We start from the raw sequence: 14,743 nt of genomic DNA, 5'->3' as shown, positions 1-14,743 counted from the left end.
CATTTGGTGCCGCGAGGTTCAGTGACGTAGAACCACTCTTTCTGCCATACCTTGACAGTATCCACGAATCTCCCTTTGGGCCAAGTAACATGGTTGAGCTTGCTCACCATGGCACCGCTGCACTCTGCGTGTTGGCCCTCAACCACCATTGGCTTCATGTTGAGACCTTGAGACATAGGCCGAAGCGTGAAGGGACGCAGAGTAATGCCTCACATACGACGATGATCACCGAGATGTGTAGGAAGGAATTCAGGGCCAGATCGTGGAAATCCAGCCCGTAAAAGTACATGAGACCTCGGACGAAGGGATGGAGGGCGAACCCGAGTCCTTAGAGGAAGTGGGGGATGAACACCACCCTCTTGCTGGACTTTGGGGTAGGGATGACCTACCCCGGGGTCGGAAGCCTGTGTTTGATCTCCGCCGTCAGGTACCTCGCCTCATGTAGATCTTCGATGTTCTTCTCCATAACGGAGGAGGCCACCCACTTGCCCTGGAGACCGGATCGAGCCATTGCTCAGGAAGTTGGTACAAAAGGGAAGTTTTAGAACTTGGGCGCTGGAGCTCGGAGGTGGGAAGGCAGAGGAAGAAGAAGGCATGATGTGAATAGATGGGTCCTTGTCCTCTTATAGAGGCTGTGAATATCAAGAGCCCCCCCCTCATAAGCCTTAAACCTCGCCTATTCCCGAGGAGACGTGCGAACGGCACGGTTGGATTACCCACATCCGTATTGATGAGAATCCCGTAATAAGGGGACACGATCTCTGCTTTAACAAGACGTGTCAATGACTGTGCCTCGAAGCATGAAACGTGGGGCTGTAAAACTGTTTAGAATAATAACAGGGCCAGAACATCACGTCTCGCTGAAAAATTTGCCATGAACGTGACTTGTTTTATTTCAAGTATTGTTGCTTTTATAGCTTAGGGTTTTAGGTAGGTCCGGATACAACTCTTGTGTACCGAAGACTGCTTTGGAGTATTCGGAGATGGAACCCGCCTTGCAATGCCGAAGACAATCTGCGCACCGGATACCTCATCATTGAAGACCGGTTTAGGGGCTATTGTGGGAGTCCAGGATTAAGGGGTCCTCGAGTGTCCAGGCTATGTGATATGGGCCGAACTAATGGGCCATGAAGATATGAGATCAAAGACCTTCCTCCGTGTCCGGATGGGACTCTCCTTTGCATGGATGGCAAGCTTGGCATTTGCGTGATGTATTCCTTTCTCTGTAACCCAACTTTGTACAACCCGAGGCCCTTCCCGTGTCTATATAAACCGGAGGGTTTAGTCCGTAGAGATAATCACAATCATACATGCTAGACATCTAGGGTTTAGCCATTACGATCTCGAGGTAGATCAACTCTTGTAACCCCTATACTCATCAAAGTCAATCAAGCAGGAAGTAGGGTATTACCTCCATTAAGAGGGCCCAAACCTAGGTAAACATCGTTTACCCTGCTTCCTTGTTACCTTCAATCCTTAGACACATAGTTCGGGACCACCTACCCAAGATTTGCCGGTTATGACAGCGACACTCGTCACTATAACCCTTGGAAGCAATGTGACTAGTGAGTTAGTTGGGGGATGAAGCATTACAGAACGAGTAAAGATACTTGCCGGTAACGAGATTGAACTAGGTATGAAGATACCGACGATCGAATCTCGTGCAAGTAACATACCGATGACAAAAGGAACAATGTATGTTGTTATGCGGTTTGATCGATAAAGATCTTCGTAGAATATGTAGGAGCCAATATGAGCATCCGGGTTCCGCTATTGGTTATTGATCAGAGATGTTTCTCGATCATGTCTACATAGTTCTCGAACCCGTAAGGTCCGCATGCTTAACGTTCGATGACGATATGTATTATGAGTTATGTGTTTTTGATGACCGGAGGTTTGTTCAGGTTACCGGAACATCCCCCCCGGGAAGTAATGGGCCTTATCGGGCTTTAGTGAAAAGGAGAGGAGGGATGCAGGGTGCCTCCCCCCTTGGCTGGTCCGAATTGGACTAGGAGGGGGCGGCCCCCCTCTTTCCTTCTCCCTCTCCAATTCCTTCCCGCTCTTCTTTTAGGTGGAAACTTACTAGGATTTGGAGTCCTAGTAGGATTCCCCTTCTCCTGGCGCGCCTGGCCTAGGCTGGTCAGCCTCCCCCTCCCTCCTTTACATACGGGGGTAGGGGGGCACCCTAGAACACACAAGTTTCTCTTAACCGTGTGCGCCCTCCACAGTTACACACCTCGATCATACCATCATAGTGCTTAAGCGAAGCCCTGCGCCGGTAACATCATCATCATCGTTGCCACGCCGTCGTGCTGACAAAACTCACCCTTGTCCTCAACTGGATCAAGAGCACGAGGGACGTCATCGAGCTGAACGTGTGCTGAACACGGAGGTGTCGTACATTCGGTACTTGGATCGGTTGGATCGTGAAGATGTTCGACTACATCAACCGCGTTACTAAATGCTTCCGCTTTAAGTCTACGTGGGTACGTGGACACACTATCCCCGCTCATTGTTGTGCATCACATAGATAGATCTTACGTGATCGTAGGAATTTTTTTGAAATACTATGTTCCCTAACAGTGGCATCCGAGCCAGGTCTATGCATAGATGTTATATGCACGAGTAGAACACAAAGAGTTGTGGGCGACAATAGTCATACTGCCTACCACCAACGTCTTACTTTGTTGGATGAAGCGGCCCAGACCGACATTACATGACCGCGTTCATGAGATTGGTTCTACCGACGTGCTTTCCACATAGGTGGCTGGCGGGTGTCTGTTTCTACAATTTTAGTTGAATTGAGTTTGACTACGGCCGGTCCTTGTTGAAGGTTAAAACAACACACTTGACAAAAAATCGTTGTGGTTTTGATGCGTAGGTAAGAACAGTTCTTGCTAGAAGCCCGTAGCAGCCACGTTAAATTTGCAACAACAAAGTAGAGGACGTCTAACTTGTTTTTGCAGGGCTTGCTGTGATGTGATATGGTCAAGACATGATGTGATATAAATTGTTGTATGAGATGATCATGTTTTGTAACCGAGTTATCGGCAACTGGCAGGAGCCATATGGTTGTCTCTTTATTGTATGAAATGCAATCACCATGCAATTGCTTTACTTTATCACTAAGCGGTAGCGATAGTCGTAGAAGCAATAGTTGGTGAGACGACAACAATGCTACTATGGAGATCAAGGTGTCGCGCCGATGACGATGGAGATCACGACGATCCTTCGGTCATGGAGATCATGAGCACAAGACGATGATGGCCATATCATGTCATATATTTTGATTGCATGTGATGTTTATCTTTTATGCATCTTATTTTGCTTAGTACGGCGGTAGCATTATAAGATGATCCCTTACTAAATTTTAAGGTACAAGTGTTCTCACTGAGTATGCACTGCTGTTACAGTTCGTCGTGCTGAGACACACGTGATGATCGGGTGTGATAATCTCTACGTTCGCATACAACGGGTGCAAGCCAGTTTTGCACGTGCAGAACACTCGGGTTAAACTTGACGAGCCTGGCATATGCAGATATGGGCTTGGAACAATGAGACCGAAAGGTCGAACGTGCATCATATAGTAGATATGATCAACATAGTGATGTTCACCATTGAAAACTACTCCATCTCACAAGATGATCGGACATGGTTTAGTTGATTTGAATCATGTGACCATTTTGATGACTAAAGGGATGTCTATCTAAGTGGGAGTTCTTAAGTAATATGATTAATTGAATTTTGATTTATCATGAACTTATTCCTGATAGTTATTTTGCATGTCTATGTTATTGTAGATCAATGTCCCGTGCTACAGTTCCTTTGAATTTTATGCATTCCTAGAAAAAGCTAAGTTAAAAGATGATGGTAGCAATTACACGGACTGGGTCCGTAACTTGAGGATTATCCTCATTGCTGCACAGAAGAATTACATCCTGGAAGCACCGCTAGGTGTACCCCCTGCATCGGCAACTGCAGACATTGTGAATGCCTGGCAGACGCGTGTTGATGACTACTCGATAGTTCAGTGTGCCATGCTCTACGACTTAGAACCGGGACTTCAAAGGCGTTTTAAACTTCATGGAGCATATGAGATGTTCGAAGAGTTGAAGTTAATATTTCAAGAAAATGCCCGAGTTGAGAGATATGAAGTCTCCGACAAGTTCTACAGCTGCAAAATGGAGGAGAATAGTTCTGTCAGTGAACACATACTCAGAATGTCTGGGTACCATAACTACTTGACTCAGCTGGGAGTTAATCTTCCTGATGATAGTGTCATTGACAGAGCTCTTCAATCACTGCCACCAAGCTATAAAGGCTTCGTGATGAACTATAATATGCAAGGGATGAACAAGACGATTCCCGAGCTCTTCGCAATGCTAAAGGCTGCGGAGGTAGAAACAAAAAGAAGCATCAAGTGTTGATAGTCAACAAGACCACTAGTTTCAAGAAAAAGAGCAAAGAAAAGAAGGAGAACTTTAATAAGAACGGCAAGAAAGTTGCTGCTCAGGTGAAGAAATCCAATCCTGAACCTAAGCACATGCATCGCGTGCGAGCAATATATGCATGCCATCTGGTTCGACTAAACACATGCACCATCTCCATCTTGATCCTCGCCTTCATCTCCATCTCCATCTCAATCCCAATCTCGATCTCAGAACAGAACCTCACATGTCTTGGATCAGTGATAAGCTAGAAAAAGCCTTGAATTCGATAGCAACGTCTTCTCTCTCTCTCTCCTTGATTTCTCAACGAGCGAGGACATCCAGCTTGACATGCTCGAGCTGGTACTATCTGTAGCATGTCAGATTGGGATCTTCTTTCCAAGGATCTTCCATCATTTTCTTGAAATCTCGATGATCAAGTTAAGTTGAGAATCAATCCTTAATTGTACATCAAATTTGTAGCAACCAATTCCAGTCGTAGGCTGGTAGCCTGTTATTTTAATACAATACAAGCAGCCTCCACTAGTTTTTATTTTCTTCTCCTTCTGCTAAGAAGACAAAATTTCAGTTTTGTTTTGTAAAGTATACGTACTGTCTAGCTTCACTAAGAGACAACGTACGTAGTAAGCTTGTTAATTAGTCTTAATATAAGTCAAGCACTTGAGGCTCTAATAATCAGCCAACGTACACTACTTTGTTTATTTATTCACCCATTGTTCCCCTTGATGATTCTCTTATTCGCTAGCCGCCATTAGTTGAGGTGGCTTGAATCGACCGGCCGCCGTCCATAAACAAAATTAAGCTGGGATCATCGACCAATTCACGGCTTGATTGAAGTATACAACCATACCAAAATGAAGCTTCCACTATCGATCTCAACAAGTCAACTAACCATAATATATCACTGCTCGTTCCCGGGATTAGCGGTTAGAGCAACTACATAGCCGCCGGATCTAGAATCAAAGATGAGGAAGCCACCGTTGGTCGGAACCCCATGACAATAAGGGAGGTTCATGCGTTGCACCTGCCGCCGGAGGGTAGCACCGGCTCCGGACCCACGAGCATTAGATTTGACAAAAAGGGAGGCTTTGAGATGTACAAGGTAGGGCAGACGGCAAAGCAAAGACAACCGTGTGGGGGAGGCGACGGCGACCGACAATGTTGAAAGTTAGGACTAGAGGGACGCAGATCCAACTTGTCGAGGCCACAACTGTTTAGACATCGGCGAGCCAGGGAAGCTGGAAGCCGGAGTTGCCTGGCAGAAGACGCCGGCAAGCGACGGAGGACGTAGAACGCGGGTCCGAGGCCACCGGGACTAGAGCAGCGCCAGCAAGGACCCGCCGCGCACATCCAGCTGCAGATCCCACACTGAACCTTGGCCAGCAGCAGGGGAGAGGGGAGGGCGCCCATGCTGCGGACAAGGCATGTCCCATCCGCCACTGGACCGACAGGAGTTGGGCAATAGCTGGGAGGAGGGGATGCCTGCGACTTATCGAGATGGGATCTCGGTGGCACGCCGGGGGAGGGGGGGGGAGGATGTGCGACACTCAAGGGACGAACCCGTCCCGCTACCACCATCCCAGGGTGCGCGGGACATGCATGGGGTGGAGGGATCAATTGTCTCTTGGGTGTTTGTTGTGGTCAACTCTCATTTGGCAGCAGTGCCAAGTTTAGGACTTCAATCTTTTTCTTTGAACAGCAATACAGACGCAAGCGCTCATATATACGCGGATACACTCACCCCTATGAACACACACGAACACCCTACCCCTATGAGCACCTCCTAAAGATTGAGCCAGCATGCCATCTTGAAATTTACGAAGTCACGGTAGGCGCCTCGTCGTCGACGGGAACGTTACGCTCACTCCTATGAATGCACACACGCACACCCTACCCCTATGAGCATCTCCGAGAGACTGAGCCGGCATGTCATCTTGAAATTTACGAAGTCATCGTAGGCGCCTCGTCGTCGACGGGAACGTCTCCTCGCACTGAAAGCGCATCACCGAAAATCCTGAAATAAATTCAAGAATAATGCGAGCACTATGACTTGAACTCTGATGGGCTAAGAGTACCACTGTCCCTCTAACCATCTAACCACAGGTTATTCGCTGTTTAGCACTTAAATCTTGATAGACTGAAATATCGTTGTCCTCCTAACCACATATTGATTCGCCGTACGTGCCTTGTTAATTTGGCTATAGATCGACTATAGTGCTCTTGCGTTGCGTTATGCACGTGCGTAGCATTGAGCCATGGATCCAAGTCAGCTATAGCGTCGTACGTACAGTAGGTGTACGTCTCCCGGCGGGAATCAATCACAATCACGACGTAAATAGCGCTCTAGCTAGATGGAAACACCGACGACCCGGGATTGGAAACACTCACGTAGAAGTAGGGCTGCAAACGAGTCGAGCTTGAGCGAGTTGGAGTTAGCTCAGCTCAACTCATATGCAAATTCGAGCGAGCTCAAACTAAATGAAGCTCATGATCGAGCTGTAGAACATGACTCGTGCTCAGCTTGTAACGATCTCGAGTCGATCTCGAGCTAGTTTCGAGCTAAATTAGATGATAAAAAATATAAATCTATGGATGAAAAATAAAAAAATAAGGTGAGTATGCTGGGAACCTTTGCCAAAAATATATGATATTTAACACATAGTCGACCACGTGCCATAATTAGGCCTAAATCTTCTCTGCACTTAGTTAAGTTTTCATGTTCGTTGGTAAATAAAATGGAGAAAAATTATGGACAACATATATGGTAATAAATTATATTATTTTCATGGAATATATGGCAAGATCATTTAACATAATGATATTTTGTCGAGCGATCGAGCTAAAATCGAGCGAGCCAACATTGGCTCAAGATCGGCTCGTTTCTCCGTCGAGCTACATAAAGTGTTCAAACTCAGCTCGTTTCTTTTCGAGTCAATCTCGAGGCGAGTCAAAAAACGAGTCGATCTCGAGCGACTCACGAGCCTCGAGCTTTTCTTGCAGCCCTATGTAGAAGGCGGTGAAAGCACGAGCGTGAGCCTATTGATTGGTAGCAGAAACAAATTGGATTTATTGATCTGCCCTGCAGAATCACCAGGACCAACCGCAGCAATTACTCCCGAAATAAGCGTTTTTCCTTCGACTCCCGAAATAGCCCATGATCCCGATTGTGCCTACACTGAACGTAAACATAGATGGAATAATGACGAAAGTGCCCTTCTTAGCACGCCAAAAAAGAATCTTCTCCCAAAAATAACTTTTTTGAAGCACCGAGTTTGCCTTTCTTTATCATGACTTACACAAATATCATTTCATGATGAAATTTTATAAGCATTGAAAACATTTCTCAAAGTATTTCAAAAAAGAAAATCAGATCTTTTTTCTTTTTATATGTTTTTGGATTCTACCTTTCATCCAAGCTCACTTAATCCGCGTTCGAGTAATGGCATTGTCTTTGTATCTTCGAAAAGCCGTTTCTTTACGTTTTTTTACTACTCCATCGCACAAGCAACATGCCACATGCACAAGCAACGTCTCTCATGCTTTCTTTTTGACATGTTGCATCATTCCCAGCACTAATATGTCATACTTACTCCCTGCCCTTTTTTTTTTCAAAAGACGGCAACTGCACTGTTTGTCATTTTTTTCATATGGCAACTTCCAAGTGCTGTTTTTTAAGTTTGGCTGATGCACCCAAGCTGCTGCACCACTTCCTCTTTTTCAATGATCATAACCCACAGCTTTGATGTTCCATTATTTCATCTCTTTTTCGATGTATGTTCCTCTTCCGGGACTAGAAGTTTGTTCTTAAGTTTTACAGCAAAAAACGTCGTGGTTGACCCATGTTGTTATGTCATTCTCGAAGATTTTTTGGCATCCAAGTGTGTAGGTTGTTTACATTCTTTCTCCAAGCCACACCCCCTGCTTTGAATGCGTTTCTACATTTAACTAATGTAATCTATTTTTTGATGCACTAAAACTCGCATATTCAGGTTCCACTCACGTCTTCTTTTTGCATTTTTCAGCACCATGGTTCGGAACGTCCCTGACCCCGATGATGATGAGTTCATGCCACCCAGAGCTGAAGTTGCGGGTGGTGCTAATCGCAATGCAAACAAGGTATGCATAATTTATATGACTTTCTTTTCTCATTAAACATGTGGTTTATAATGGAGACAATCCCTAAGCTCCCATTGTTTCCTTTTTTAACTTAAATTTTGCACATTGGTTGAACAACAAAAAAACCCACGCAACAGGGGATCACACGAACGTCTAACAGAACTGTATGAAGATTTCGATGACGCCCAAAAAGAAGCTGCAAAGGAAATGGGGATGCAGGCGCTGATGAACATACAGTGCACCAATTTGAATAACCCCATGTGGGATTGGTTTGCGAGGTTATACCATCACGATAAGAGGGAATTTGTCATACTAGGGCATGGTAGGATTCCATTAGATCAGGACTCTGTTTTCAACACACTTGGTGTCCCCAATGGCGGCATGGATGTCCCATACAAGGTTGATACGTAAGTGCAAGCACGTCTTTTCCCTGAAATGTTCCCTGGTCTTATGTCCCTCCCAGCAAACTATCCTTTTGCGAATATGCTTGGTGCGATGCAAACAAGCGGTGATGACTTCAAGAGGAAGTAGCTCATGTACTTGATCTCAAATGTCTTTGTTCCCACGACATCGTTACGCCCCAGTAGCAGATGCTTCCCTGTTCTGGTATGAATTTTGCTCCGTACCTCATTTGCACCTTACCTGTTTACTTGTACATTTATTTCGTAGCTTACAAGTTCCCCTTCTCCTTTTTTACCAACATAATGCTGCAGCTTACGCTTTTCCTTATTCTTTTTGCCGTTTTCTTTATCTCGTAGGACCAGATAGGCAATGTTGCCAACATGAACTAGTGCAAGTTCATGGTTGGTTTCCTTCATACTTCACTGTCTAATAAAATGTAGAACAAAGGCTGTCAGCTGCATCTGATGGCAAGTTTGTTTTACGTCAAACCCTTTGCCTTTTCCACTCTAAGTCGCCCCCCACAATGTTTTCTTACTCCTCTTTTGCATTAGAAGCTAACTTTTGCGCTAGCGCCTTGACTTGCATGTTTTGCATTTTCTTTTCAGCTCATGTATGTCGATAAACTTGACATCAGCACTGTCGACCTTAACCCGGTTGGCGAACTCCCTCCACCACACAAGTTTGCTGCGTGTGCTTGGTCTGGTGCCGCAATCAAGGTTGTTCTCGCTGCGGATAGGAAGACCAATGGGATGTTTGGCAAGCTACATGCTAGTACTTTTACCTGCACTTTTCCATCTCCACATTCACATTCAAACTATGTGGCAACTTCTTATTTTCATTGCTTGCAATTGTTATTTTCCTTTTTTCACTTATCATACACGGCAACTTGGCCACTTTTTTCTTTGCATATTTTTTTAACTTACATGTCCCCTAATCATGACTAGCAACACATATTGTATTTAGCAATGGCAACTTATTGTTTCAATCATTTGTTGCCCTAGAGGCAATAATAAAATGGTTATTATTGTATTTCCTTGTTCATGATAATTTTCTATTGTTCATGCTATAATTGTATTAACTAGAAACCGTAATACATGTGTGAATACATAGACCACAACATGTCCCTAGTGAGCCTCTAGTTGCGTAGCTCGTTGATCAGTAGATGGTTATGGTTTCCTGACCATGGACATTGGATATCATTGATAACGGGATCACATCATTAGGAGAATGATGTGATGGACAAGACCCAATCCTAAGCATAGCACAAGATCATGTAGTTCGTTTGCTAAGAGCTTTTCTAATGTCAAGTATCATTTCCTTAGACCATGAGATTGTGCAACTCCCGGATACCGTAGGAATGCTTTGGGTGTACCAAACGTCACAACGTAACTGGGTGGCTATAAAGGTGCACTACAGGTATCTCCGAAAGTTTCTATTGGGTTGGCACGAATCAAGACTGGGATTTGTCACTCCTTATGACGGAGAGGTATCTCTGGGACCACTCGGTAATGCATCATCATAATGAGCTCAATGTGACTAAGGAGTTAGTCACGCGATCATGCGTTACGGAACGAGTAAAGAGACGTGCCTGTAACGAAATTGAACGAGGCATTGGGATACCGACGATCGAATCTCGAGCAAGTAACATAACGATAGACAAAGGGAATTGTATACAGGATTGATTGAATCCCCGACATCGTGGTTCATCCTTTGAGATCATCCTGGAACATGTGGGAGCCAATATGGGTATCCAGATCCTGCTATTGGTTATTGGCCGAGAGGTGTCTCAGTCATGTCTACATGGTTCCTGAACCCGTAGGGTCTACACACTTAAGGTTCGGTGATGCTAGAGTTGTTATGGGAAATAGTATGTGGTTACCGAAGGTTGTTCGGAGTCCCGGATAAGATCCCGGACGTGATGAGGAACTCCAGAATGGTCCGGAGGTGAAGATCGGTATATTGGACGAAGGGTATTGGAGTCCGAAATTGTTCCAGGGGTACCGGGTGACGACCAGCGTGTCTGAAAGGGGTTTCGGAGGCCCCGACAAGCGTTGGGGGCCTTATGGGCCAAGGGGAGGGGGCACACCAGCCCACTAATGGGCTATGCACCCCTCCCACCCCATCTCACTTAACCTGGAAAGGTGGAGGCGCCTCCCCTAGGGCAGCAGCCCCTCCCGGCTTGGGGGGCAAGTTTCCTAGGGTGGGGGCTCCCAAACCCATCTAGGGTTTCCTCTGTGGCCGCCACCCCTCCCCTAGGGAAACCCTAGGGCGCCTCCACCACCCCCCTTCCCCCTATATATAGTGAGGGAGAGAGAGGGCAGCCGCACCCTTCCCCTGGCGCAGCCCCTCCCTCCTCATACATCTCCTCCTCCTCCGTAGTGCTTGGCGAAGCCCTGCTGGAGAACCACGAGCTCCACCACCACCACGCCGTCGTGCTGTCGGAGTTCTCCCTCAACTTCTCCTCTCCCCTTTCTGGATCAAGAAGGAGGAGACGACCCTGGGCTGTACGTGTGTTGAACGCGGAGGCGCCGTCCGTTCGCCGCTAGATCAGATCTTCCACGATTTGAATCGCCGCGAGTACGACTCCATCAACCAAGTTCTTGTAAATCTTCCGCTTAGTGATCTTCAAGGGTATGAAGATGCACTCCCTCTCTCTCTCTATCTCTCTCTCTCTCTCTCTCTCTCTCTCGTTGCTAGTATCTCCTAGATTGATCTTGGTGAGACGTAGGAAATTTTGAATTATTACTACGTTCGCCAACAGTGGCATCATGAGCTAGGCCTATGCGTAGATTCTATGCACGAGTAGAACACAAGTAGTTGTGGGCGATGATTTGTTCAATTTGCTTACCATTACTAGTCTTATCTTGATTCGGCGGCATTGTGGGATGAAGCGGCCCGGACCGACTTTACACGTATGCTTACGTGAGACAGGTTCCACCGACTGACATGCACTTGTTGCATAAGGTGGCTAGCGGGTGTCTGTCTCTCTCACTTTAGTCGGATCGGATTTGATGAAGAGGGTCCTTATGAAGGGTAAATAGCAATTGGCATATCACCGTTGTGGTTTTTGCGTAGGTAAGAAACGTTCTTCCTAGAAACCCATAGCAGCCACATAAAACATGCTACAACAATTAGAGGACGTCTAACTTGTTTTTGCAGGGTATGCTATGTGATGTGATATGGCCAAAAGGATGTGATGAATGATATATGTGATGTATGAGATTGATCATGTTCTTGTAATAGGCATCACGACTTGCATGTCGATGAGTACGACAACCGACAGGAGCCATAGGAGTTGTCTTAATTTATTGTATGACCTGCGTGTCATTGAAAACGCCATGTAATTACTTTACTTTATTGCTAACCGTTAGCCATAGTAGTAGAAGTAATAGTTGGCGAGCCAACTTCATTAAGACACGATGATGGAGATCATGATGATGGAGATCATGGTGTCATGCCGGTGACGAAGGTGATCATGCCGCGCCTCAAAGATAGAGATCAGAGGCGCAAGATGATATTGGCCACATCATGTCACTTTATGATTTGCATGTGATGTTTGTCATGTTTACATCTTATTTGCTTAGAACAACGGTAGCATAAATAAGATGATCCCTCACTAAAATTTCAAGAAAGTGTTCCCCCTAACTGTGCACCATTGCGAAAGTTCGTTGTTTCGAAGCACCACGTGATGATCGGGTGTGATAGATTCTAATGTTCACATACAACGGGTGTAAGCCAGATTTACACATGCAAATAACTTAGGTTGACTTGACGAGCCTAGCATGTACAGACATGGCCTCGGAACACAAGAGACCGAAAGGTCGAAGATGAGTCATATAGTAGATACGATCAACATGAAGATGTTCACCGATGATGACTAGTCTGTCTCACGTGATGATCGGACACGGCCTAGTTGTCACGGATCATGTATCACTTAGATGATTAGAGGGATGTCTATCTAAGTGGGAGTTCATTAAATAATTTGATTAGATGAACTTAATTAACATGAACATAGTCAAAAGGTCTTTGCAAATTATGTCGTAGCTTTAGTTCTATTGTTTTAGATATGTTCCTAGAGAAAATTTAGTTGAAAGTTTATAGTAGCAATTATGCGGACTGGGTTCGTAAACTGAGGATTGTCCTCATTTCTGCGCAGAAGGCTTATGTCCTTAATGCACCGCTCGGTGTGCTGAACCTCGAACGTCGTCTATGGATGTTGCGAACATCTGACATACACGTTTTGATGACTACGTGATAGTTTGATACTGTTAAACATTTTAGAATTGAGGCGCCAAAGACGATTTTTGAAACATCGCAAAACATATGAGATGTTCCAAGGGCTGAAATTGGGATTTCAGGCTCGTGCCGACGTCAAGAGGTATGAGACCTCTGACGAGTTTCTTAGCCTACAAACTAAGGGAGAAAAGCTCAATCATTGAGCATGTGCTCAGATTGTCTGAGTACTACAATCACTTGAATTGAGTGGGAGTTAATCTTCTTGATGAGATAGTGATGTTTCTCCAAAGTCACTACCACCAAGCTACTAGAGCTTCGTGATGAACTATAACATATCAGGGATAGATGTGATGATCCTTAAGCTATTCGCGATGTTTGACACCGCGAAAGTAGAAATCAAGAAGGAGCATCAATTGTTGATGGTTAGTGAAACCACTAGTTTCAAGAAGGGCAAGGGCAAAAAGGGATACTTAATGAAATGGCAAATCAGTTGCTGCTCTAGTGAAGAAACCCAAGGTTGAACCAAAACCCGAGACTAAGTGCTTCTGTAATGAGGGGAACGGTCACTGAAGCAAAACTACCCTAGATACTTGGTACATGAGAAGGCTGGCAAGTTCGACAAAAGTATATTGGATATACATTATATAAATGTGTACTTTACTAGTACTCCTAGAAGCACTAGGGTAATAGATGCCGGTTCGATTGCTAAGTGTTAGTAACTCGAAATAAAAGGCTACGGAATAAATGGAAACTAGCTAAAGGCGAGGTGACGATATGTGTTGGAAGTATTTCCAAGGTTGATGTTATCAAACATCGCACACTCCCTCTACCATCGGGATTGGTGTCAAACCTAAATAATTGTTATTTGGTGTTTGCGTTGAGCATAGACATGCATGATTGGATTATGTTTATCGCAATACAGTTATTCATTTAAGGACAATAATAGTTACTCTTTTTATTTGAATAATACCTTCAATGGTCTTGCACCTAAAATGAATGGTTTATTGAATCTCGATCATGGTGATACACATGTTCATGCCAAAAGATAGAAGATAGTAATGATAGTACCACCTACTTGTGGCACTGCCATTTGAGTCATATTGGTATAAAACGCATGAATAAGCTCCATGTTGATGGATCTTCGGACTCACTCATTTTTGAAAAGTTTGAGACATGCGGACCATGTCTATTTGTATGTACGCATGAAGCAACTCCATGCAGATGGATCGTTTGGACCCACTTGATTATGAATCACTTGAGACATGCAAATCATACCACATGGGCAAGATGACTGAAAGCCTTGTTTTCAGTAAGATGGAACAAGAAAGCAACTTGTTGGAAGTAATACATTGTGATGTGTGCAGTCCAATGAGTGCTGAGGCACGCAGTGGATATCGTTATGTTCTTACTTCACATATGATTTGAGTAGATGATAAGTATATTTACTTAATGAAACACAAGTCTATATTATTGAAAGGTTCAAGTAATTTCAGAGTGAAGTTGAAGATCGTTGTGACAAGAGGATAAAATGTCGGTGATAT

The 14,743-nt window shown here is 44.8% G+C and overlaps 1 pseudogene; it reads left to right on the top strand.

The window, feature by feature from the left end:
• The first annotated feature begins 344 nt into the window (after positions 1 to 344).
• The window catches only part of LOC119293088, a 146,691-nt pseudogene continuing 132,292 nt past the window's right edge, over positions 345 to 14,743 (top strand).

Source organism: Triticum dicoccoides, chromosome 4B (genome assembly GCF_002162155.2).
Source record: "Triticum dicoccoides isolate Atlit2015 ecotype Zavitan chromosome 4B, WEW_v2.0, whole genome shotgun sequence".
Classification (NCBI taxonomy): Eukaryota; Viridiplantae; Streptophyta; class Magnoliopsida; order Poales; family Poaceae; genus Triticum; species Triticum dicoccoides.
Note: the sequence above shows the minus strand (reverse complement) of the source record. Positions and strands in the feature narration are given on the sequence as shown.